Source organism: Bison bison, unplaced genomic scaffold (genome assembly GCF_000754665.1).
Source record: "Bison bison bison isolate TAMUID 2011002044 unplaced genomic scaffold, Bison_UMD1.0 scf7180017864471, whole genome shotgun sequence".
Classification (NCBI taxonomy): Eukaryota; Metazoa; Chordata; class Mammalia; order Artiodactyla; family Bovidae; genus Bison; species Bison bison.
Window position 1 is genome coordinate 34949679 of NW_011495032.1, and position 25539 is coordinate 34975217.

Here is a 25539-nt window from a genome sequence, read left to right on the forward strand (position 1 = left end):
ATAGTCACCCCCAGGCTCCTCTGTCCATGGGTTTCTCCAGGCAAGAATACTGGAGTGGATTGCCTTGCCCTCCTCCAGGAGATCTTCCCAACCCAAGGATTGAACCCACATCTCTTAGGTCTCCTGCATTGGCAGGTAGGTTCTGTACCACTAGCACCACCTAGATATCTGAGACCCATACAAATCCCAGCCATCGTCATCAAAAGGACATTAAACTACACAACAATCCACCTTAAACCAGACTTGGAAATTTCCCACATTCTGTCAATTTGAAAGGAAAAGGGACAGTCTCAGACATTGGCTAAAATAAAAACCAGAGCTTCTATTGAGAAAAAAGCAAAAAACATGGATGTGTTAGTCATATTTAAGTACCAATTCACCTACTTAATACCCATATAAGCTTGGGCAAACTTCTTGACTTCTCCAGCCTCAATTTCCTTATGAATTTTTTAAAAATCACTAATATATCTCACAGGTTTATTGTGGTGATTAAATACATTAATGAAGCATGCCCCCAAATCTCTGTCTTTCTTATAACATTTCAAAACTTTGAATCTAACATCGATAGTATTATTTCAGCATTATTTTCCATTAAATATATGTATTTAAAAAGAAAACTTTGTATTATCATGAATTATCACTTATTATTAATTGTTGTTCAGTTGCTAAGTCATATCTGACTCTTTGTGACCCTCCATGGACTGTAACATGCCAGCCTTCTCTGTCCTCCACTATTTCCCGGAGTCTGCTCAAATTCACGTCCATTGAGTTGGTGATGTTATCTAACCATCTCATCCTCTGCTGCCCTCTTCTCCTTGTGCCTTCAACCTTTCCCAGTATCAGGGTCTTTTCCAATGAGTTGGCTCTTCACATTAAGTGGCTAAAGTATCATTAATAGTAAATATCATAAAGATAAATATATAGTCCTTAAAAGTAAAGGAATTTACACTATTTTCACTGAAAATTTACACTGAAAGCACACTATTCAGCTGCTTGGACAGTTTATTTCTGTTGTCCTGGTATAATTATTAACAGCATTTCTTCTACTCACAAAACCATTTCAGTCTAGATAAGAAATGATGGGGTCACTCTGCCTAAAACTATTTGTGTATGGGCAGGGATATAATTACCATTGAAAACGCTGACTCATGCGTGAGACATAACTCCAAGAGCACCGGGCACGTGGAAATCAATCAACCCTGAGAGTTTTCTTCCTTCCCTAGAGTGCATGTGAGATGGAAACCGTGGTCCGACCCGCTCTAGAGGCTGTTAGGCTACAGAGGCCAGTGATGGTGGCCAGGGGGACAAAACTGTGGAAAGTGGGTCACAGACAGAGCATCAGCTGTGGTCACACATCTTTCATCGCCTTTCCTCCCAAGCTAGTACCAGAAATAGACACGAATTGGACACTGGGTGATTCTGGTGTAGGTATATTAATGAATGTGCACAATTGAACATCTCCAAAAGTAAAAAAGTGATCTTCAATAGAACACTCAGAACCATACGCACTTCCAGTTATCAGATAAATTAGCACTAAGGATAGAATGTACAACATGATGCCTATAGTCAACATGGCCCCTGGCTATATTTGCAAGTTGTTAACAGAGTAGATCCCAAGAGTTCTCACCACAAGGAAACAGACATTTCTTTTTCTTATTTTGTATCTATAGGAGATGATGACTGTTAACCAAATTTATTGTGGTCATCATTTCACAGTATATGTGTCAAATCATTATGCTGAATACTTTAAATTTATATAGTGCTGCAAGTCAATTTTATCACAATAAAACTATAAAAAATTAATTTAATTTAAAAAACACCTGAAAACATAAGACAGCAAGGTCTTTCTCTCTGTTTTTGTTTATATATGTGTGTGTTTATATATATGTGTCTGTGTGTGTGTGAATTTGTGAGACACTAAAAGTTGTGATGAAGATACAACTGTTTTAATCTGAGCTCAGGTTAACAAACTTTGGTGCTGGCTGGGGGAGGAAGATGATTTCATATTCTCTCTTAAGTTTTCTTAAATTTCATGAATGATAATTGCAGAAGAAGCAAGCAAATGTACAAAACTAAAGTTTTCTTTAGCATTTAAACAAATTTACCTTTTAGCATCTTGAAAATATTTTCTTGAAACAAATGAATTATAACTGCTATAGTTGAAGAAGAAAATATTATGACAACAATTATTGAAAGAAAAAGTTGAATTTAGGGATATAAACCAATGCTGAGAGACAATGTTTGTATAACTCCTATCTTCTAATGAGAACTGGAAACTTTACAAGTAACATCTCCTTGATTTTGGCAGTAAGTACCAAATACCCTTGATAAGACAAAAAGAATATTTCTGAAAGTACAATGTAAAAGGAGTAAATCTTAAAATAAATCCCACGTGTCTGGGTAGAGCATCTAAAAGCTTATATTTTCAACGAGTAGGGTAAAACCTTTTCATTCAGCAACTATCTCAATTCCATGACAAAATCGATTTTGGATTGTTCTGTTAATAAGGATGTTGAGTCGTCCTTATTTACTCTTAATGTATGTTAAAAAGTGTTACAAAATTTTGTTCTAAATAAAAACATTGGCCATGTGAACATATCAAACATCAAAAAAGTAACAGAAATAACCAGATGATTAACAAGCAAAAGCAGATAAAGGAAAATATGAGCTCTCTAAAAGGTCAAAGAAAATTTTCTAGCAGCTAGAATTCTGTGCATTTGCCCTCTGAGGCTTTCTGAAAACTTCTTTGGGGCAAAATAACCTTCCAAGAGCAGTCGTTTTGAAAGTGGTTTCAACTCTTCAGATGTGCTACTGTCTAAATCAAGAAAACACTTCCTTTGTCTGCTTATTAGTAGGTGCTTGAGTATGCAGAAAGGATGAGGTTCCAAGTGGAAGGTACTTCCCCAATGCCTCATAACCTGTAGTTCTAAATGCTGGGCTGTTTGCACATTGAAAAGGTAGCTTTTAAAATAAGCATAGACATTTTGTGTAAAAAGATATCCTGTGTGGTTTTTCTTTAGAATAAGGGGGGAACAATTGTAAAATATACTTCATTATAAGCTGGGATCTTGGGTATAGATTAGTTTTTCTGTTTTTGTTATTCTCTTGGAGGATTTAAAGTTAAATTGAGGTAACATCGAAGCAAAATAAGGAAAATATGGAAGGGGATGGAATTCGTGCTAGACTTTTTTCTGCTTTTACTGCTAAATTTCACTCTACAGGCACTGTAATACTCATAGTTTGTTGTTAACTTTTACAGACGCATTTACATTTTAGAAGAGCATGTGTATGTGTGCTCAGTTGCTTAGTCTTGTCAGACTCTTTGCCACCCCATGAATTTTAACCTGTCAGACTCCTCTGCCCATGGAACTTTTCAGGCAAGAATACTGGAGCCGGTTGCCATTTCCTACTCCAGGAGATCTCTCAACCCAGGGATCGAACCCGTATTTCTTGTGTCTCCTGCATTGGCAGGCAGACTCTTTACCATTGTGCTACCTTGCTCCAAATTGCTCTAGAGATTTAATACTATTCTCATGAAAATTTCTAAAAGTTTTTGTCAAAACTACTAAGTTGATTCTGAAAGTTATATGGAAACGCAAATGAACTAGAAATGCCAAAGCAGTTTTTAATAAGAATAAAGTTGAAAGAACTATGCTATCTGATTTCTTGATTTCAAGATTTACTATAAAATTAGGTAATCAAGACAATGTGGTAGTAGTAAAAATTAGACATAGTTAATGGAGGGGGAAACAGTGGAAACAGTGTCAGACTTTAAGTTTTTGGCTCCAAAATCACTGCAGATGGTGATTGTAGCCATGAAATTAAAAGACGCTTACTTCTTGGAAGGAAAGTTATGACCAACCTAGGTAGCATATTAAAAAGCAGAGATATTACTTTGTCAACGAAGGTCTGTCTAGTCAAGGCTATGGTTTTTCCAGTGGTCACGTATGGATGTGAGAGTTGGACTGTGAGGGGTTGGGGGCAGGAGGAGAAGGGGATGACAGAGGATGAGATGGCTGGACAGCATCACCAACTCGATGCACATGAGTTTGAGTGAACTCCAGGAGTTAGTGATGGACAGGGAGACCTGGTGTGCTGCGATTCATGGGGTCGCAAAGAGTCGGACACGACTGAGCGACTGAACTGAACTGAACTTAACTGAATGGGATAAGAAGTCTAGAAAGAAGGCCATGGATATAAGGTCACCTGATTTTAAACAAAGTTGCTAAAACTAGCCTTGTCTGAATGGGAACAAATAAACGTCTGTATGAAAAACAACAACTTTGGCCTTATCTCATAGACAAAAAGGAAATGGATTCTAAATCTAACTGTGAAGGCTAAGCTACAAAACTTATAGACAAAAATATATGAGACAATCTTAGTAAGCTTAGTTTAGGTAAAGATTTTTATGCACACACACAAACCATGAATCATAAAAGAAAACAAAAAGTAAAGCCACAGATTGCTAGAATTCATTATCTAATAAAGGACTTGTAATCAGAATATGTGAAGAGCTTTTACAACTCAGTAATTTTTAAAAAATGAATGGGCAAAAGATTTATGGTCAAAAGAAATGCTTCTCAAAAGAAAAAAAAAGATTTATAGTCATTTCACACAAAATAATATGAATTGCCAATATGACTTGTCAATGTCAGGGAAATTAAAATGGAAGAAGTCTTGTTCAGGCTTCAAAAGCAGGACAGCAGTCCTCTGACCTTGCCTGGAAACTGGCTGGCTCTACGTCTGCCCACAAGCATAGCTAGTCAGTGGTACTTTAGGTAAGAAAGGGAGTGGGTCTTGGAATTCTTGAGCCCCTAGAGGTCTGGCCAACTGTTTGGGTTTAAGGAAATCCTGTGACTCACAAAATAAACAATATTGTAAAAAGGTTAAAGTAAACCAGAGCTGCATTTTTGTGTGCAAATTGATCTGTTTGTGGCCTGGGATTGTAAGTGGGAATCTCTGAAACTGCGATTTGAAATCCCACCTGTAGAATGGATACAACTTTCCCAACTGGGACTCCGGACTGCTGTTACTCAGGACTTCACAGCGTGCTGCTTAAGCTGGGATATTGGCTTCTCAAGTGGTTCAATGGTAAAGATCCAACTGCCAATGCCAGAGATGCAAGAGACGCAGGTTCAGTTCCCCAGTTGGGAAGATCCCCTGAAGGAGGAAATGGCAACCCAATCCGATACTCTTGCCTGGAAAATCCCATGGGCAGAGGAACCTGGAGCGTTACAATCCATGGGGTCACAAAGAGTCGGATGTGACTGAGCGACTGAGTACTCATGCACATTGCTTGGCCCAATTTGGTGATGTATGTGCTTACTCTTCTCTATTGCTTCTATTTCTCTCTCTCTTTTTTTTTAATGATTGTATAGTGAAATTAAGTTAAATAATCTTCTACTAAATATTAAAACTGCATATTTGTGTGTAATGAGTGGTTTCTTTTGTTAATAAATCCTTCAAAACTTAAACAAAAGTAAAACTTTTGGCAAAATATAAGTTGGTACTATGAGCAGGATTTGTGAAACAAAATGCCACTCTTTAAAATAAAAAGAAAGAGGTTAAGACTAATCAAGTTTTTATTCCCAAATGGGAAGATTTGCCTTACTGCTCATTAGCTACTGAATGGGGCATACTCACTGATGGTGTGAGAATTAGGACCCCAAATTAAATCAGGCCAAATCTTTTGAAATTACTGAATGTTTGTGGCTCATGACAAATGAGAAAGGACTATTGTCCATGTTACAATGTTAGAATTACATTTTAGCTGACCAGGTCTCCACTTTTCAGTTGGTAGCCCAAAAAGCAGTGGTAAAGATTGCACAAGCTAAATATGAAAAGTGTTATGGCAAGAAAGTTCATCTGGCGACAGCTAAAGTAGAGACAGACTGGGATGCTAGGGATGAGAGATAAATCCCTTAAAATTTCATGGACGTGCCCAGACTGTAAAGTTCTGGGAAGACAATGGGAACATAGATTTTACCTAAGGCTAAACAAATGGGAATTCCCAGGTAGCACAATGGTAAAGAATCTACCTGCTAATGCAGGAAGCATAAGAGATGCAGGTTCGCTTTCTGGGTCAGGAAGACACCTGGAGGAGGAAATGGCAACCCACTCCAATATTCCTGCTGGGAAAATCCCATGGACAGGGGAGCCTAGAGGGCTACAGTCCGTGAGGTCACAAAGAGTTGAACACAACTGAGCACACTGAGCACGTATTGAACTCAACACCTTGCTCCTGGGCTCTGAGCTTCAGAGCACTCAGGACTGGGGGTCACTCCCCATCCAGCACACCCTTCTTTTCTTGGGCTTTCCTGGTGGCTCAAGAGTCCATCTGCCAATGCAGGAAACTCAGGTTAGATCCCAGGGTCAGGAAGACCCCCTAGAGAAGGAAATGGCAACCCACTCTGGTATTCTTGCCTGGGAAATCCCATGGACAGAGGAGCCTCAGTGTCTACGGTCCCCGTGGTTGCAAAAGAGTCAGACATGGCTTAGTGACTAAACAACAAAACAAAAGATAATGGAATTTAAAACTCCCCAGATGAAAAAAGGAGGCTCAAAAATGTACAGGACTATTTGTTTTCTGGCAACAGCATATTCCATATTTGGGGCATATATTAAGTCCACTTTACAAACTAACTTGATGTGAAGAAATTTTAAGGAAAGAAAATGTAAATGAGATAAGAGTTTTTAGATAAACTCTAGTAAGAAGGAAATGGCAACCCACTCCAGTGTTCTTGCCTGGAGAATCCCAGGGACGGGGGAGCCTGGTGGGCTGACGTCTACCACACAACAGAAGCGACTTAGCAGCAGCAGCAGCAGTAAGAATAATTTTGCTTTAGGAATGTCTACTAAACACTGGCTTCCTTTTACAGAGAAACAAAAGGCTTAGAACTATTAATGAATATATTTGGTATCATTCTGAGATGTTCTCTATAAGAAAGTAAATATTTTAAGAAATTATCACTGGCATTTATGTCCACCAATCTACAGAATGCTATTATAAAGGACAGTTCATGATCATTTAAGGAAAGTAGGATGTGTGTTTTTAGTAAAGAAATTATGAGGGATGGAACTGCATTTTGCTACGGGAAAAGGAAGTAGGCCTGATTTACAGGTGTCTCTTTCTGAACGGGAAAATGAAATTATGGATACAGCAAGTGATAAGAAAGGTTTATGGAAAGCAGACTCCAAGAAAAGAGTTTTATCCATGGTACAAGTTTCCTTGGGAAGTCGAACTGCTGTTGATAACAGATTTTAAGTTTCTTTACCTCTTAAGTAACCTTGTCTGTATTTGCCGTTGAAATCTTTTATTGTTACCTTGGCTGTGCTGTGCTGTGCTTAGTCGCTCAGTCCTGTCTGGCTGTTTGTGATCCCATGGACCATAGCCAGCCAGGATCCTCTGTCCATAGAGATTCTCTAGGCAAGAATACTGGACTGGGTCGCCATGCCCTCCTTGTTCCTTTGGCTGCTGCTGCTGCTGCTGCTAAGTCACTTCAGTTGTGCCCGACTCTGTGCAACCCCATAGACGGCAGCCCGCCAGGCTCCGCTATCCCTGGAATTCTCCAGGCAAGAACACTGGAGTGGGTTGTCATTTCCTTCTCCAATGCATGAAAGTGAAAAGGGAAAGTGAGTTCCTTTGGCTAAGTGATGCTAATTGGAGCTTATGGCAAAAACAGCAAGGCAAAAGAGTGCCTTTGGGCTTCTGGCGTAGGAAATTTCCAGAGGCCAGCAGAAATCACACTACTTTTGAAAAGTAGTTCCTTTTCAAAACAAGTTAACAAGTTACTGGCTTGTTATCGGACTTTGATAGATAAGGAACAATTGACTGTAGATCATACTATAATATTAAGACCTCAAGTGCCAATCATGCAATGGGTACAAAGTTTGCCCCAAACCCAAAGGATTGGGTAAGCCCAGGAGTCCAGTATTATAAAATGGAAAAAGTATGTTCAGGACCGAGCCAAATCTGGGCCACACGGGGTCACTGTCTTATATGAAAAGACTTCTGAAATTCCAATTAAAGGCCTCAAGCAAGAGGCTACAATTAGGCCTGAGATAACTGAGTCACCTGTAATATGGGGAAAGTCTTTTGACTCTTTGCACAAGAAAAACAGCATGCCTGGTTTACTGATGGATCCACTTTGGACTCCCCTACTGGCTCAGTTGTAAAGAATCTGCCTGCAAAGAAGGAGACCTGGGTTCGATCCCTTGGTCAGGAAGATCCCCTGGAGAAGGAAATGGCAACCCACTCAAGTACTCTTGCCTGGAGAATTCCATGGACACAGGAGCTGGGCAGGCTACAGTCCATGGGGTCCCTAAGAGTTGGACATGACTTCGCAACTAAATTTCACTTTCTTTCACTTTGTCAGCTAAATATCCAGGATTCACTTGTTTTTGGAAAGTGGTGGCATACAAACCAGTAACTACAAAATTGCTGACAACTACTGGGAAAGGTAAATGTAGCCACTTTGCTGAGTTATATGCTGTTTATCAGATGCTAAAACAAGAGAACTCAACTGAATGCCATATATGCACAGATTCTTGGTCGGTAGCCAATGGATTGTCTACTTGACTTCCCCTATGGGTAAAGAATAATTGGCAAATTCACTTCAAAGAGCTATGGGGAAAGGAATTATGGTCTGACATTTGGGAAATTGTTCAAATTACTAATGTTTTGGTGTTTCATGTAGATGCTCACAGTGTTTCAAATTCTACAGAATGGATGGTATAACTATTACACATGAAAAAAAAACCTGAATCCAAGCAGAAGTCGATTGAGACTCCAGTGACTTAAAAGGTTTGACTTTGTGGAGATACCAAAAATTTGGCCATCTGGGATAAAAAGTAACAAAGAGGAGGGCTCAGGATTGAGGTATTTCCTTAACTATGAAAGTGAAAGTCACTTAGTCGCATCCGACTCTTTGTGAGCCCATGGACTGTCCATGGAATTCTCCAGGCCAGAATACTGGAGTAGGTAGCTGCTCCCTTCTCCAGGGGATCTTCGCAACCCAGGGATTGAACCCAGGTCTCCTGCTTGGCAGGCATATTCTTTACCACTGAGCCACCTGGGAAGCCCCTCCTTAACTATGGATCTCATTAAATCTATTAGTTTACAAGGTCAAATTTGTCAACATATTAAGCATAGAAGCTTGCCACAGTTAGTCAAAGGACAATTGGCACATGGCAAGCTGCCTGGGCAAATATGGCAAATTGATTATATTGGTCCATTAATTCTCAATAAAGGATGCCCATATGTGTGTACTGCTGTGAATATCTATTCTGGATATTTAGTGACCATTCCCTTCAGAAGAGTCAATCAGACTAATACTATTAAAACAATTTGAGATAATGAATTTATATAATGGTGCTTTACTCAAATTCAGAGTGACAATGGGTCATATTTTAAAGGTAAATTAATATAAGAGTTTGCCCAGTAACATAATATACAATGGACTTTTCATACTCCTTATATTCTCAAGCTGCTGGCTTGACTGAAAGAATGAATGGTTTGTTTAAATAGCAATTAATTAAACTTGGAGAGGGCTCTTATAAAAATCAGAGGACTAACTTGAATACTGCTCTCAATATTTTAAACAATAAACCTATAGGAGAATTAGGAACTCCTTTGATGAAAATGACTATTCCAAATTTACAGATTCATAAAATAGACTTCCATCCTATACAACAGGGTATTGGGGAATTAGCTCAGGAGCACTAGCTCCTTCCTAAGATACTCCTGAGGCCGCTGGACTGGATTTATACTGCTTATATAATATAGACTTACTAAGGACCTCCCTGGTGGCTCAGACTGTAAAGAATCTGCCTGCAATGCAGGAGACCCAGGTTCAGTCCCTGGGTTGGGACGATCCCCTGGAAAAGGGAATGGCTACCCACTCCAGTATTCTTGCCTGGGAAATCTCATGGACAGAGAAGCCTAGTGAGCTACAGTTCATGGGATCACAAAGAGTGGGATACAACTGAGCAACAAATGCTTTCAGACTTACTAAAAGATTGATATGTGCTGTTTCAAGTATTGGAATTATGATGCCTCCCAGACACTTTGGATTAATTAAAGAATATTCTAGTTTAGTATTGAAAGGGATCTGTGTCCATGGGGAGTAATAGACCCAGACTACCAAGGAGAAATCTGAGTAATTTTACAAAATGAAGGAAAGAATGATCTATTTATTAATAAACATGATCAAATTGCCCAACTGCTGATTCTTCTGTGTGTTATTGGCAAAGTACAAAAAGGAGAACCTCCCACCTTATTAACAGTTAGAGTTGATGGAGGGTTTGGATCCACAAAAGAAATACATGTAACTGGAGCTGGAATCTGGGTGAAGTAGCCTAAAGGTCCTCCCTTACCTGCTGATGTGAAGGATAATACTGTATTAGTGAGGATCCTTGGACAGGAAACATGGTAATATGTGCCATTAACTCACTGTTATTTTCATGACTAGATCATTCTTGGAAGTCTGACTGTAATGTGGATTGTCATTCATGACTCAACCTTCAAGGAGATATACAATAAAAAGAAAAATATGAAGAAAGCTACTGGGGAAATTTCAGCTGGAAAAACATGAGCTGGACTTGAATTTAGGTTAACTTCACCTGCCCAGCAAACAAGGCCCATCCTTTCTTAACTTCAATTTTCTATGGACAAAATTTATCTGTCTGCTAGATTACAGAGCACTGGTAAGGATATAGCTTAAGCCTGGAACACAAGTATTATGTGCAAATTTCACATGCTACTTTAATAATCACACCCATTTACTGAAACACTGTGCCAAGGCAACAGAGGGACTGTTCTGTAGACCAGTTTCTCATATTTGGGGAACCCTGCTTATTGGAGAACACCACTAACTATTGTGAAGGTATTATCCTCCCTAAATTCTTTAATGTGTCTTTTTTTTAACAGTCCCTCAATTAGTTTGTATTCTATGATGTAAACACAACTTCTATGTATCAGTTAGGAACTCCTTTTCTTTTTCCTGGATGCCTAACACATGTTGGTCATTTATACCTAAGATTTTGTGAGGAATCAGAGTTACAAAATTTCATAGATAAGTGTAATCATACCTTGATAGAACATTTCTGTTGTTACTAATATTGCTGCCGAAAGTTAATGGATATAGCAGTTAATGTACAAAAGCATATTTTGCATTCATGTTGGGACTTTTTCTTTACTAAGTCCCCTATTGCTCAAACATTGTTTTCTGCATTGTTTTAATCCTTTATTTGTTTGCTCACTTTATTTCTATTGATATCTAGAATTATTATGTGACTTATAGAGTTAAGAGGACGGCTCATGTTATTTTGCCTTATCCCTATGCTGTTCAGCCTAAACAATCCTGAGGCTGACTATTAGGGAAATTAAAATGGAGGAATTCTTATTCAGGCTTCAGAAGCAAGAAAGCAGGTGTCTGACCTTGTGTGGACAATGCCTGGATTCAATGCTTGCCTGTAGGCACAGCTGGTCAGGTGGCACTTTAGATAAGAAAATGGGTGGTCTTGGAATTCTTGAGCCCCTGGAGGTCTGGCCAGCCACTCAAGGTTTAACAAACTCCTATGACTCACAAGGTTAAACAAACAATATTGTAAAATGTTAAAGTAAAATCAGCGCTGCATTTTTGCGCACAAAAGTGATAATGATACCAGTTGGCAACCTGGAATTATTAGCAGGAACCTCTGAAACTACAATTCGAAGTCTCATCCATGGAGTGGGCACACTGCCCAGAACCCTTTCTCAACTGGGATTCCAGATGGCTGTTAACGAGGGACTTCCCAGCATGCTGTTCAAGTCTAGATGTTGGTCGGCCCATTTGGTGATGTCTGTGCTGTTACTCTTCTCTAGTTTCTATTTCACTTTTCTCTTAAAGATTGCATATTGAAATTAAGGTAAATAATCTTTTAATAAATATTGAGATTGTACGTTTATGAGTAATGAGTGGTTTCTTTTGTTAATGAATCCTTTGAAATGAAAGTAAAACTTTCAGCAAAATAGCCAATCAGCAGAAAGATATTCAACATCATTATATATAGAAGAAAAATAAATTAAAACCACAATGAGATATCACTACAAGACCACTAAAATAGTTAATTTTAAGAGACTGATAATACCAAGTGTTGTCAAGGATATGGAGCAACTGGAACTCTCGGTGCTGTAGATGGGAATATACAAAGCTATAACCATTTAAGTTAAACGTCCCATAAGACCTCCTAGCCGTGTGGCTCCTACTTATTCATCCAAGTGAAATAAATGCATATATGTGCAAAAAGGGGCTTATGTGGTGGCTCAGTGGTAAAGAATCTGCCTGCAAGACAGGAGACATGGGTTCCATCCCTAGGTCGAGAAGATCCCCTGGAGGAGGAAAGGGCAATCCACTCCGGTATTTCTGGCTATGAAATCTCATTGACGGAAGTAGCCTGGCAGGCTACAGTTCATGGGGTTGCAGAAGAATCAGACACAACTTAGCAACTAAAATAACAACAACATCTACAACAAACTTTAATATGAATCTTCACAGAAGCTTTATTCACAATTGTCAAAAGTTGAAATCAACACAAAATCTATCAACAGATTCATGAATAAACAAAATACAGTATCGTCACACAATGGAATACCAATCAACAACCACATACATGCAACAATGTGGTTACAGCTGAAAATCATTATTTTGAGTTATGAAAGTACAGAGAATGCTTGCTGTGGTCAGAAAGTGTGACAGAATTTGAGACTAGGTGGTAAGAGGAACAATACTGTGAATAATCTTATATGTAAATAAGTTTAAATTTATCACATAGACAGTTAAGAATTGAAGCAGGGAAATGCTATAATTAGCTCTAGCAGCAGAAAGACTGGTTAAAACACTATATCTAATAAAATTGTAAAGAATAAAAGAAAAAAGAAATAATACAACATTCAAGACAGGTCTTGCCCTTAGGGAGAAGGTACGATAGAGACCAGGACAGGGCACATGGGTAGATGATGCAAGTCATTGTTGGAGTCTTGGGTTAGATGCTGTCCCTTAAAGTCTTATGCTTGAGACTCTGATATCATGTTATTAAGAAGGAAACTTATATGGAAAACACTATAAAAGAAAAAACATATAAAAAGTTTGTGTATGATACGATGTGTTAGTCGCTCAATCATGTCCAACTCTTTGTGACCCTATAGACTGTGGTTCACCAGGCTCCTCTGTCCATGGAATTCTCCAGGCAAGAATACTACAGTGAGTGGCCAATCCTCTCTCCAAGGGATCTTCCCAAACCAGGGATTGAACCTGGGATAATATGATAAGGGCAGGTACAGAACAGGGATATTGGTAATATGGATGGATGGCAGAAAGGTTGCTGAGTGGGAAAAGAGTGGAAAATGAAGGAGAAGAAAAAGTTAGAGATGACTTCTAGAACACTTACTCAAGAAAGTAAATGAAAGAGACAGTCATTTAGTTACCAAAACTGGAGAAATGGTCCTCTACGTCTTTTATACTCACAGAGTAAACATTACTATCTACTTGATCTTGATATAGAGTTAGCCCAAGGTCCTATAAAACCTAAAATGTAAAAGGTCTGTTATAAACATGGGTAATAATATTACTCCCACAAGGAAGCATGAATATGTGTTTTTTATAATACAACATAATAGTTCTTATACTACCATGGAATATAAAAAAATCCTTTAAAATCCTTAGCAGTTTATCTTTCCATCTGCAATAGTTGACTATCATTCCATCTCTTTGAGAGTATTACCTATACAGTCAGTGACCTGGTTCCTCTACCCAACAGAACTCCCCCACATACTAAGAAATCTGAAACTGATAGGCTGACAATATACTGTCAGATTTCAGGGCATGTGAACATAAGAACTCATGTTCCTATAAAAGAGCTGCAATAAAGGCTTTACTGAATCATATCAGGCTTTCGTTACTCACTGGAGTAACCTGTGAGTTGAAAACAAACAGCTTCTCAGCACTACATGCTCTGTTCTTGGCTCATCAGAAGTGAATGAGGAAAACCAGAGACTATTTTTAAGATGATGGGAAGGTTACCAAGAACATATATTCTGATGAAATTCTCAAAGCAAGTTCACACTTTAGTTAGCAGTGTGTTTTGCCTTCATCAGAGTTTTTGATCACAAATCATAAAAAAATCTATCCTAGATACTGACACTAAATATGGGACAACCTTCTGTACTCCTTTTTCCATGTCTTAAAGTCATATGGATTAAAAGTGTTGAGATAGACATATATTTAATGAATTTGCCAGTTTCGTTTTGTGGAAGTATCTTGAAACGGGTCTTGAACTTCAATGGAGAAGTTTGAAAATAATTAGCTTTTAATTATACTGTTCTTAAGATATAAGAAATTTTGGACTTAAATTCAAGCCTACTTATAGGTTAAGTTACAGTAATATACAGCAATTTGGCAGGTGTCAAGAAATCCTGAATTACAAATGGACAAGAAAGCATGGGTAGGTCCTCGATTACAAAAATTCCTAATTGGCAGATATGCAAATCAAACATTACATTTACAGAAATTAATTAATGCTTCACCACTTTTTAAAAATTTTAGTTTCTCAGTTAGTAATTCATAGTCATTTTTATTTCTACAAGTCAAATAAGTGTTGGTCACAGCAAACTTGAGGGTTTTTTTTTAACTTAATCATCATTGTTGTTGCACACTCACCCCAAACAGGGAGTATCTAATGTGTTAGTAACTCTGTATGTGGACTCTTTCTAATCATACCATGATTACTTCTATACCATTACTAATTTATAGTTTGAGTAATAAACTCAGGCATCAAAATATATTTCAGGGCAACTCCTGGCATAAAATATAATCATTTGAATGCAAATAAGTTGAGTTTATGTTTTATGAATTTATTTTGATTCATCTTAATCTGACCTTCACTGTACTTTTACTTACACTTGATACTTAGCTAGAAATTATAAAGACTATAAAATATGAGATTCTTAAATCTGTTAGTTTTTAAAGAAGTTACAATCTGAGAGAACCAAAGATAAACACATGACAAGTAAAAGACTTGGATACATGCAAGATAATGCAGAACAAGTGATACACGGGAAAGAATGTAAACAGTGAAATTATCAGCATAGAGGGAGCCAGGAAAACAAAGTCTTTAGTTATAGCTTAGGCAAGTATGCATGAAGATCAGGAGCATCTCCTTAACTCATTCCTGGGACTTAGGATATGCTTAAGAATAAAACAAAAAACTTCAATAAGAGATCTTATCTATTAATAATAAGGTTGGTGCCTTAGTTTCAACTACCGGAGCAAATTACCATAGACAGGTAACTTAAACAACAAACATTTATTCCTCAGAGTTCTAAATGCTGGAAAGAATGAGATAGAGCTTCCAGCAGATTCGGTGTCTGCTGAAGACCCACTTTCTAGTTCATAGAAGACTGTGTCCTCACATAGGAGGAAATCAAGAGAGCTCTCTGGGGTTTCCTTTATAAGGTCATTAATCCCATTCAGGAGGACTCCACTCTCATGGCCTAATAACCTCCCGAAGGTTGCACCTCCTAATACCATCACATTGGGGGTTAGGATTTCAACATATGAATTTAGGGGGATACAAAGGCTGTCTATAACAGTTGGTGATACAGTAAGCTTGGTATGGACTCTAGGGTTTTAATGTAGATAATAAAATAACTATGGCTCTATCAACCATAAAGGATAACACAAAGAGTGAATCTTTAAAAATCTGCTGAGGAAAATTGCAACACTAGCAACTTCTTAGTTTCTATGACACAGGAAGGGAGTTGCTCACTAGGGGAATCCTTTGGAAGTCCTGTCTCATTAACAGATAGGACCTTTGGTGAGATTTACTCCAGAGAGGAGCTGATAAACTGTGGGCTGTGTATATCTGAGTGTCTGTGTTTAAGTTAATAACTTGGTTATGAATTTTAGCTTAGTTCTATCAAAAGCATGTTATAGTTTTAAAACATAAAAACTGCATAGGATCTATACTTTCTTCTCAATCTTCAGTAGCACCCACTCTGGTAGTCTGGATGAGATAAGGCGACTTTATATATTGGAAACCATTTTTGGTCATGGATTTTGTCATATGGAGCCAGTATTGTTTGAAAACGAGGTGACAGTGTTACTCTAACAGGCTCCTGAATTGTTCTCTGACTCGGATTATTGTTCCTCCTGGGCAGGAAACCGTGACAGGTGGCTCCACTGATTTACCAGAAGCAGTAATTGTTTAATGTGAAGGTTGTCAAGTTTCATTTTCCCGGTGCTGCTGTGCTTGCAGAAATTTGGCTAGTGAGTTAGAGAAGAAGCCAACAGGGAGAAGAAATCAATGCTCCTATCCTCCAAGACACCTCTGAAAATGCTCTGCCTCTTGGCTTTTGGTTATTCTCTTTAACTTTCTTCCTCAGCTGTCTTATATTTTACAGTCTTCGGTTCAAAGTCCTTCTTGAATGTCTTCAAAATGTACAGGTACTTACCTTAACATGTCCTGACACCTACTAGATAATTCCACTTGGCTGTTCCACTAGAATCTCAATCTCAAAATATCTAAAATTAAACCAATTACCTTCCCTGAAAAATCAGCACCTTTTCCTGACTTTTATATCCCTGTTAATTGCTGAATCATATATACAACCACGCAGACATGAGCCTTCAAAATAAATTTGATAGGATCAAGGGAACGATTTTAGTAGGAGAATGAAAAGGCCCAAAATGAAATTTGAAGTACAAAAAAACGTAGGAGCCTTCCACATTTAACCTCGCCTAATACATAGGTCTAAATATGTTGCTCTTACCAAACTATGCCCTGAATTTAGTTACAAAGCTCAAGGTAATTCTCAAAAATCTTTAACTTCTTAAATACCTGAGTCATTTCTTAAATACTGAGTTATATCAGTGCTAATAAATCAGATTAGAATAAAAATGAACATTAAACAGTAAGAATATTCCAAATTTTACAATACCATTGATGGAAGAGAGTGCCCTGAGAATACATAGGTATTTTAAATATCTTGGCAGACATCCCCTGATAATAGAGAGGGATGCATTAATCCACCATGATCTTATTATGCTAATCATTTAGACAATCCAAACTTCTCCTTCAGTTAGTCATCTCTCTGATAATTATTTCCGCATTAACAGACAGCCATCAAAACAAATGTAGATAACTCTATCCACTGCAGGGTATCATGAGGATTTTTCCAGGGATTCTGGATGAGTTGAAGTTAAGAGCTGGATACACCTGGTATGTGGCATAAACAATGACCATGCACCCTGACCACAGTCAACATCTTCACCATATCTGTTTGCCAACACCACTATTTCTGTGGGTTCTTGGAGAGCTGTCTAATACTGTCAGGGGGCAAGGGGTGCCATATGTCTTTATGTTTCACATAAATTGGTACCAGCTGGAGACTTCATCCAGCAGATTGAGAGGTGGTCAACTGAACTTAAAGTTCCTATCTCTACTTCTGCATCATTTAAGTACTATGGGACTGCTGCTGCTGCTAAGTTGCTTCAGTTGTGTCTGACTCTGTGCCACCCCATGGACTGCAGCCTACCAAGCTTCTCCGTCCATGGGATTCTCCAGGCAAGAACACTAGAGTGGGTTGCCATCTAGTGCAAAAAGGTAGTCTAGTACTTCCACTTGAGGAAGGTAGGTGCCCTGGCATCTCTCAGACTGCAGTTGTCATCACTGCCATTGCACTTTGCTGCCTCATGGGATAGGGACTGGATGCTAGTTCTCCACTCTCCACCCAGAGCTGCACTTCCAAACAAAGTCCTGATGAGGCAAGCCTGGTCCTTCAGGAGAAGACCATTGCCTTTTATCTCTACTCTGTCTTAGCCAAACTTCCCTACATGCACCCACATCCCAGCTCCTAAAGCTGCAGCTCGAGGTTCCCTGTTCCTTCAGTCCCACACACAACCTTTCTCATCTCAATCCCCGCACTCATCCAGCATAGGTGTAGACCTCCACCCTGATGGAACCCAAAACCATTATCTCTCATCCCAAGTCTGTGTTACCATCCCAGGGGCCAGCTATTTTTGTGTTTTGTCTACCTCTTCCTCTTTCTATGGAAACAGTTTGAACGACCTTTTAGAATCTCAAGATCTCAGCCTTGAGTCCCTTCGTTATTCACCTGAAACTACCACAATATTGTCAATAGGCTTTATCCCAATATAAGATGTTTTTGGTGGTTAAAAAAAAAAAAAAAGAATCTTAGCCTTCAGAAACTCAAAAGAACCTGAATACCTTCCTTAGCAACAAATAGGACCCAGATTTGAGACACACAAACTTCTGCTTACCTTCCCATGTTGAATAATTTCCATTCTTCCTAATATGTAATGCCATCTGAAGAACAGATTAGAAGTATTTTCCTTTCCAATCAGAGAATAAACAAGACAAGACAAACAAATGAATAATACACATACAAGTTAATTTCTAAATGGGTCACCCTGCTACAGAGATATAAGAGCATCTAATGTTAATTTCTAAGTGGGTCATACTGCTATTGAGATAAAAGGTGTGTGACAAATCTGGGGCAGGTAACAGAAGCTAAACTGCAGGAATAAAAGGAAGGTATTCGGAAATGCTTCCCTGGTGGCTCAGAGGTTAAAGCATCTGCCGGCAATGCGGGAGACCTGGGTTCGATCCCGGGGTTGGGAAGATCTCCTGGAGAAGGAAATGGCAACCCACTCCAGTGTTCTTCCCTGGAGAATCCCATGGACGGAGGAGCCTGGTGGGCTACAGTCCACAGGGTCGCAAAGAGTCGGACACGACTGAGCGACTTCACTTCACTTCACTTCATTTGGAAATGACCCACTATGAGTCAGAAAGTCATCTGATGATCTGGACTTAACAGAAGAGTCAGTGGACACTGGTAGTTTGGGGGCATAGTTTTCAGCTAACTGGGGCCCACCTATTGACTTTATACCCTGGGGAAGAAAGAGTGCTACGGAGTATGTGTGTGTTGGGGGGGAGCGTTTAAACAAAGTAAAAAGAATTTTAAAAAGCGTTTACCCATCAGATCTAAGCAACTCTGATACTGTATAGGAACATAGGAAAACATAGGAAAAGGGACAGCATTTTCCTACAGCAGAACTGAAGATAAGGTGTGGGGCCCAGAACAACCGTGACGGCTCAGTAATAGACAGCTAGTGGTTATAGGGGCTATTTGGCCCTGGAGACATTAAAAAAAAAAGAAAGAAAGAAAAAAAGAAAGAAAATCTAAGGGGTCCTCATACCAGTTTCTAGTAAGCTCCACCTACTAAGTATGTGACATCGGTCACACTACATTGTGCTCTGGTTTCTTCATCTGGAAAATGAAGATTAAAACTACTATCTAACTCTCAGAGTTATTATGTGGTAACTTTTACACATATGTCAATACTGTGTCTATAAGTACAAAATAAAACTGATAAAAATGCATTTTATTCCAGGGACTAAACTGAATAACAAAATAATAAACAAGCATGGGTCTATTAAAAGAAGGCTGAAATGATTTTCTAGGAGTCAAAGATTTCAAATTTTGTACTTATTTTGGTTTAGAACATATGAATCTACTATAAATGCTAATAGTCTGTGATCTCAAACAACACCAGTATGTAAACATGTTTGGTGATCTTGAGTTTCAACTAAGAAAACAACATTTGAAATTTGCACAGGGACTATAGTCTTAGCCTAGTCTAAGTTGAATATGTGTGACAAATCAAAATAATAGAAGACAGCAGATTTTCACAGCAACTCAAAATCCTATGATCTTGCATTAAGTTCTGCTATAAACATTAACCCTAGTTCAGTCATTATATCTTCATTTTTTGGAAACTTACAACTGTAGGAATGATTTACTGAAATTTTTTCATTTTTTATCTGAATATGTTGGTATCATTTAGGTTAGACACAGAATAATGCTCCTAAATGACTTACTGATGGGGATAATAAGTATTTAAATAAACAATTTATATTCCTGATAGTCACATCTTTTTGAAAGAGAGCAAGTGAAAACATTAAAGAACAAGATTTCCATCTCCTCTTATTACTAATTGAAATGCTTTTCATTAATCGTGATAAAATAAATGCATTTACTAGTTAGACTGCTAAGTGTCCATTATCAAGTGCTGATAAGTTGCAAGAAATTGCCCTTCCTAGTGCAGTGTAACCTGAATGCTTCCTGCCCTTTCATCAGCTCAGATAAGGTGCACCAAATTATCTTTCCAACTGCAGCTGTGTCACCTGAATGCAATTAACACCTTATTAAGTGTTAAGGCATTTCTACAGGTAATAAATAAGTCATGGCTCAGTACCTTGCAATACTTCTTTAGTACAGTACTTGACACACTCCGTGTAGGCTACAGAAAAATGCTAAAAACTGTTAAATAAATTCTTTATAGCAATACAATTACAGAGAAAATTTTATATGTTTTAGTGGTGCTGACTATACAAGCAGTCAGACAGTATGAATCAAAGATTTCTCTTTTTATGACCACAGGGTTTCTTTTGAATTCAGGCAAAATTTAGTGTCAGAAAGCTCATACTGTATTTCTGGAATTTTTTCATTAAATTTAAATCATTAAACCATTCCTTTATACATTTTGTTCTCACTTTCTTGCCTATACTGAAATCTTAAGATACTGCTGCTAAGTCGCTTCAGTCATGTCCGACTCTGTGCGACCCCAGAGATGATAGCCCACCAGCCTCCCCCGTCCCTGGGATTCTCCAGGCAAGAACACTGGAGTGGGTTGCCATTTCCTTCTCCAATGCATGAAAGTGAAAAGTGAAAGTGAACTCGCTCAGTCGTGTCCGACTCTTAGCGACCCCTGGACTGCAGCCTACCAGGCTCCTCTGTCCATGGGATTTTCCAGGCAAGAGTACTGGAGTGGAATATCTATAATTATTTTAATTAAAATTTGCAAGATAAATGTAGAGCAACTCAATATTTAATATACATGAGTAATTTTAAATATTTGTAGCCACTTTATATAAATAAAACCTTCACTCATTTGAAACAACATCTCTTATCCATTTCTGTTCTACAAGTCCACATACTGATAACTTATTCCATGAAGAATGGATGAAATATTTTTTATTAAAAAACAAAATATAAATATTTATAATTAAATAGGTTTTACACATACACAAAATTTTAAATAGTCTCTTTTTGCCATTTCCTCTGAGATTCAAGTTTTCTACCTGTTTTTTTTCACCTAAAGAATCATCATTGATGACTGAAGGCCAGCATAGAATTTGTAACAACATCAGTTCTTCCAAGGGAATCAGAGAACCTTTCCTAGGTTCAGATGATAGAAGTTATAATATTTGATTTCTTCACTAAATATGAGCTCTAGTTCTACTTCTGTAGAAGTGAGTTAGTAGCGTATATGCACACATGAGTTAAAAATTCAAGTTATTTGCAAGTTAAGTATCCCTTTGGACTTTGCTTGCATATATTGTTAAAAAGTAAGTGATACGATTTCTTTTTCCTTACCTTGTCAGGAAACTAAGCGCTAGTATTAAGTGCCACATAAATAGCTAATTGGGTGGAATGATTAGACGATTACATAAACCACTTCTCAGGTAGGAACCCCTGAGACAAGCTACAGAGGAATGTGGGTCAAACTAATCATTCCTTTTCTGTGTTTTTTAATCCTTTTCTGTGCAAATAAGATTAATATTTCTTAATGAACTCCAGATTGGCAATTTTCAGCTTTCTCAATAAACTACAAATCAGATCATGAAATCTATTATCAGGTTAAGATCACTATAGTCCACCTCCTCATATTACAGTTGAGAAATTAAAATCTAAAGAGGTTAAATGACTTGCTCAGGGTCACATAGTGAGGACCCAGTTCTTATGATGCTTGATTTGGAGCGTCGCAAGGATTGGCATCGTGGGAGTATATGCATCTTCATAATATCATACCCAAGAAACATTGGGTATAATGTTCTATTACTTGTTTCTAATAGTGGATGGAACCAGGTGGATTAAAGCATATATATATATATATATATATATGAGTTAAAACACTGAGTTAAAAATTCAAGTTATTTTCAAGTATCCCTTTGGATATATTTTTAAATACAGCATATCCTAAATTTAATACTGATTTTGCTTTTGTTCACATAAGAGTAGCCAGAACACTGTAAAATACTTTCCCTATATTGTGACATTTTTACCCTACATGAGTTTTCAGAATATTACTCCACCTTTCTTTTTTAGATATGTCAGGAGTAAGCCAATAGATTTCCCATGAAGCTTCAGCATTATTAATAAAATTGTTCTTGCAACTTGCAATTTGGTGACTCAGAGGTTAAAGCATCTGCCTGAAATGTGGGAGACCTGGGTTCGATCCCTGGGTTGGGAAGATCCCCTGGAGAAGGAAATGGCAACCCATTCCAGTATTCTTGACTGGAGAATCCCATGAATGGAGGAGCCTGGTGGGCTACAGTCCACGGGGTCGCAAAGAGTCAGAGTCGGACACGACTGAGTGACTTAATTTTCACTTTCACTTTGCCTTATATGATTTATCAAATCTTAAAATTAACTGAAATTAAATTACAAAGGCTGTGTATGACTCTTCTCAAACTATAAAGCCTTCTATAAAATAATATAAAAAATAGTTGAAGATACGGATGAGAAGAAGACATTATTTAAGTAACAGTCATAAAATACTAAGAAAAAACTTTTTTAAAAAGATTCTATAACTTTTACAATTAGGGCACTTTTACATTATAATTTTCTACAATGCTCTAATAATTAGATTTAAATAACATTTTAAAATAGCCCTTTCATTGTAGTTAGTTCAAATTGAATTAAGGAATGCTATGCTTCAGAATTAGTATTTAATTATTCTTAATTAAATGGTCACTGGTGACTATAGGCATGATTAGTTATATACTAAATGGATGCCCTCATCTATTTCTACTCTCAGCACTGTCCTCTGACAACAATTCTGAGATTTTATAAACAACGAAGATTAAAACTCGAATATCTATGATAAGATCCTCATATTACCACTAACATATTATTAATTTATGAATGAAAATATACACTGACTATGGTTGAGGGCTGTTTTTCTGTACAATGATTATTAGCCCCATAGTTGATGTAATTATACTTATATTATCAAATCAAGATATAGTGAAAGAGGTATGAAAAAGTGTTTTAAAATATTTATTGTAACATTATCTAAATAAGCAACAGATTTAAAAAATCCCTGGGAGTTAGTTATTGATAAGTAAATCATGGCACATTGTTCTTGTTTATTGCTTTTGCTTATTTTTCAAGATATCCTTAAATACCTGTTACTCTTATCGTTCTAAATAAAGGGTTTAGAATATTTTTAAAATATCTTTTTGACAAAAATAAAATTCAAGGGTTCAAGAGAACCACACTATTGCATTTACCATTGCCAGAAGCTAAATTGTGAATGTATGCTGAGACAGGCTGTATTTTCCAAAGCGGCCCACTGCAATATAACTCATGTCACACTCTTTATTACAAGATGACATCTAATAGTGAGGTCTCAGTTTCAAGTTTCTTCTTGAAACTTGGTTGACATTTGTGAGCATGTCTATCAACAGAATACATTGAAATCTTTGTGATTTCCAAGACTGGGTCATAAGTATGCCATTCACGTTCACTTTGGCTTTTTGCTTGTTTTATCTGCACGTTTAACAACATTCTTTCTTCAAAGCCTGCTGACCACACTGTGAGGAAATGCAATCTAACCCATGTGGAGATACCACACGTCGATGCCTCATTAAGATATTCTGGCCAATGGCCAGTTAAGATCCCCCCAAATGGTCAACATTGACTACCAGATATTTGAATAAAGACGCCTAGAGATGAACCTATCTTCCAGCTATCAAATAATTTTTCTTTGAATTTTCCCAGTTAAGGCCCCAATCAGTTCACTTTCTGAACTCTTGAAACACATAATCTTTGATCGATAGAATGGTTATTGCTTTGCACCTAAGAACAGGGTGTTTTGATTTACATCAATAAATATTAGAAACATATGTCTTTTTCAAGAGAGTCACTTGCTTCCCACTAAAAGAGAAGAAATGAGAAATTAATAAGACATTCAAATCTTCAAATACCTGAGAACAAATTAAAAGTTTCCAAATATCACTATGAGCTAATAAAAATAAAACTGATATGCTTAAAAAAATCAAACCATCTTGCTTTAAATGCTTAGAATCAAAATTGAATTTTCAGAAAATACTTGAGTACTTCGTGAATAAAAAGAAAAGTAAGAAAAGTCAAAAGGTAAAAGAAAAGTCAACAGACTTCTAAATGTTGGCAACCTTGATTTCAGCCTCAATGAACCATAACAAAGACTAACTATAAAAATGGGAGAAAAGAGAAATGCTACATTTTCCCTTTGATTGAAAATATGTACAGTAGTACATATGAAAATGCCACAATGAAATAAAATGTAAGGGTTCTTCAGGATGAAATCTACTTTAAAAAATCTTTTAAATATAATCTTAAACTACATTCTGTAAGATACCAGAGTCCCAAGATGAATAAAATGCAAAATTTTTAGTACTACCATAATGAGGAATTACTGTAGCTAATAATCCAGCATCCATCAGATTAATGTGGAGCAAGGGGTATTAATTGCCATGAGTGCATCATTTGACACTGTAATACAATCTGAGTATAATTTACTTGTTCCTTTGGGTTAGTGATTGTTGTCCCATCTGGACACATAAATGTCAAAAGAAGCAGATGAGGCTTATTAAATAGCTCTATGTTATAATAGAGTTGTAAGCTAAAAGGTCATTAAATCACTCATTCAAATAGTAAGATACATATTTAATAAGTAAGTTCAAGGTATTAAAAGACATCTAACAAAGTCTTAGGTTATAACTAGAATGGAAAGCTCCAGGTTGGTTTCTTAAAACAGGTAAAGTCTAAATAGACAACCGAACAGCAAATAAAGTTGCACTAAATAAAGAGACAAGTGGTAAAATGTCCCAAGAAAAATTAGAGCATATATAATAAAAGTCCAAAGGAAAATAAAAAGTATGGTATATTTTTGAAGAAACTCTAAGAAATTCAGTTTACCTGGAGCTTAAACTCTGAGAAGAAGAGTGGCAGTAGATGAGACTGAATAGGAATGTGGGGCCAGAATATGATATACCCTGCACATCATTCTGTATTTGGTTTTATGCTGTGACTTTGAAGTGTTTTAGGTACGGAAGTGACACAATCAGACTATTCTCTATTAAGAGCTCTCAGGATAGAAGCAAAAAGATCGATTAGAAGGTAGTTTGCATTGATTCAGGGAAAACCCAATAGTGGCTTCAAATAAAACAGGGACAGTGGAAATGCAGAGAAATGGCTGGACAAATTTCAATGATGTTAAGGTAGAACTATCAATGAGATTTGTTGTAGATTTATTGACTGTGGGACTGAGGAAGAGATTAGGTACTGAGATTGTATTACAGTTTCTGGCTTGAACTCCTGAGAAGATTGTGGTGACAACCTCTGAGACAAGAAACACAAATGGAATACTTGGG